We start from the raw sequence: 2,752 nt of genomic DNA, 5'->3' as shown, positions 1-2,752 counted from the left end.
CCCTGTGCGAAAATGTTCTTCCTAATGTCACTTTTACTTTTTATCCGAATGTCTTGAAATCTATGCCTATTTTTTGGGAAATTGAAAGGATTCTCATTCCTGCACATGAGGCTGAATTGATTTAATTTCTAACGTAAAGGACTGCGGATGCTGAGAATCCGAGACAGAAAGAGAAACTGCTTGAGAAACTCAGCAGGTTTGACCGTACCTGTGGGAGAAAACAGAATTCTGAAATGTTGTCTCTGATTCTCTTTCCACCGATGGTGCCTGACCTGCTGAGTTGCTCCTGCAATTTCTGTTTTTGCTTTTAACTGAAAGTTCATTTCATCTTTCGGGATGAAACAACCAAACTCTCCATGTGCAGATATTTAACCATTTCGAAACCTGTGAAGTGATTGGATTCAAACAAACCCAGCAATAATTCACTCTTTCTCAGCTCCACAGGCAGACAGACCTGGGAAGTGAAGCTGTCAGTGTGGTTCTGTATTCGTGGGCCGAGTGGTTCATGCGATGGACTTGAAATCCATTGCGGTTTCCCCACGCAGGTGTGAACCCTGCCGACTACAAAATGAGAAATGTCGTCAAAGTGGAAGGGAGACTGTTCCCCAGTTTCTTCTTTAAGATTCAAATCAGTGGAGGGTGAAAGATATTTCACTCACATTGGGACTGGTCGGGAATCTGCAACATACTGCCTGTCAGGGTGGTACAAGCACAGAGCTGCTTTTGAGGCAATGAGTCAAGTATTTGGAAATGAGAGTAGAACAGTGAGGGGCGTGAAGTAGTGAAAGATACTGCTTCACAAAGTTGGGACAATGGAAGGGAAGCAGTGACGGTGATTATCTTTGGCTGTTCACCTTGTGAATGTTCCCATTGCTGCGCATGTCCGTGTTAAGGTCAGAATTCTGCAGCCTGGCGGTGTCAGGTACGTACAGGGCCGGGGGCGCAATGGATGACGCATCTGACTCCAGCTACCTGTTTGCAATGCAGCTCACAGCTTCTTCACACACCCCAATTAATCTTTCTCATTTTCCTGAAGCCGGTTTGAATTCCTGATCTGCAGGAACGAGACTCTTTTCACTGTCTCGCGTCAGTAAGTGTCCCTGAGAACATCAGAGACAAGTCACAGCGCTTTCAGTGGAGGGGAAGCTGAAAGAGCCCCACACGCTGCTCACGGGCACATTTCGCTTTCCCCAACTCACCGCCCCAACCAATGCTCCTGGGAGTGGAAAGGAAACAAACACCAAAACCCAGTCTCATATTTGTGAATCTTCTGAAAATAAGAAAACTGTTCATCCCTTCGGATCTTCCATCCTCTGGGCTGACAGGGGTGATTGTAAATTGCTGTCCAGTCAGTGTCGATTCGTTTTGGCTGAAAATATCTTCCTTATCTCATCCCAGCATTTCTTGCCACAGAGAACTGTGCGGCAGAGTTCATGTTTTTATTTACTTGGATGGTATTTTGTAAATAACATTCGTTTGCTGCTTGTTTGTATCGGATATTTCAGGTTCATTAGCTGCTGTTCAAGTGTATTGGTAGGTTTGTGGGCTACCATGATGGTGAGAGGGTTGAGTTGTCTGGAAATCATTTAACAGATGTATTTAATGTAAGGTAATGTAGCTTGGGTTTCTGCGTACGTTGTTTCAACTTGTGTCAATTTGTTAATGAGAAATCGGCAGACTGGGTTTATTGGGTCGGCAAAAATGAGGACTGGAGATGCTGGAAGCCAGAGGTTAGATCAGAATGGTGCTGGAAAAGCACAGCAGGATAGACAGCAGGAAAATCGACGTTTCGGGCAAAAGCCCTTCATCAGGAATAGAGGCAGGACGCCTCCAGGGTGGAGAGATAAATTGGGGTGGGGTGTGTGCTGAGGCGAAGGTATCAAAGAGTAAAATAGGTGAGTGGTGGTGGGGATGGAAGTGACAGGTCAGATAGGAGGGTTTAGCGGATAGGTGGGAAGGTAGATTGACAGGTAGGACAGGTCATGAGGTCAGTGCTGAGCTGGAAGGTTGGAACTGAGGTAAGATGGGGGGAGGGGAAATGAGGGAACTGGTGAAGTCCACATTGATGCCCTGGGATTGAAGTGCTCCGAGGCGGAAGATGAGGCGTTCTTCCTCCAGGCGTCGGGTAGGGAGGGAGGGGCGGTGAAGGAGGCCCAGGACCTGCATGTCCTCGGGAGAGTGGGAGGGGGGTTGAAATGTTGAACCACGGGGCTTTGGGGTTGATTGGTGCGGGTGTCCCGGAGATGTGACTTGACCCTCCAGTCTCCCTAATATTGTAGAGATCGCATCGGGAGCCATGGATACAAAAAATGGCATTGGTGGATGTTCAGGTGGAAGTCTTCTTACCACCACGGCCCGTGTTCGATTCCCGGGCAGCGAAGCAATTTTCAGTAGAGCATACGACGGTGCATCCGTGTGTCCCTGGTTGTCTAGTGGTTAGGATTCGGCGCTCTCACCACTGCGGCCCGGGTTCGATTCCCGGCCAGGGAAGCCATTTTCAGCGTGACTATTGGCTAACCATTCTTTCTAAATGCGCTGTACAGTTATTTATTGATCTTCATAGTGCCTGGGTGCTGCAGTGTTTAGTGGCTCGTTGGAATAGTGTCCTGATGCAGATTTGTTTGTATGTGTATGGATGATTGCTTCTGTAGTTAAGTTCTTGGTTCGCATGCGTTGTTTTCCTGTCGAGGCTGTTTTGAATTTACCATTGACTGTTCGCTCTACTGTGACATCTAGAAATGGCACTTTGTTG

General features: G+C 47.5%; 1 non-coding gene across 1 annotated transcript; it reads left to right on the top strand.

Moving 5' to 3' along the window:
* The first annotated feature begins 2,418 nt into the window (after positions 1-2,418).
* trnae-cuc (transfer RNA glutamic acid (anticodon CUC)) lies at positions 2,419-2,490 on the top strand. The gene has a single exon. It is a non-coding gene; the product is annotated as a tRNA-Glu (tRNA).
* The last annotated feature ends 262 nt before the right edge of the window (positions 2,491-2,752 follow it).

Source organism: Chiloscyllium plagiosum, unplaced genomic scaffold (assembly GCF_037043375.1).
Source record: "Chiloscyllium plagiosum isolate Xiang-an unplaced genomic scaffold, Cpla_swu_hap1 HiC_scaffold_27, whole genome shotgun sequence".
Classification (NCBI taxonomy): Eukaryota; Metazoa; Chordata; class Chondrichthyes; order Orectolobiformes; family Hemiscylliidae; genus Chiloscyllium; species Chiloscyllium plagiosum.
This window is presented reverse-complemented; position numbering and strand designations above follow the sequence as displayed.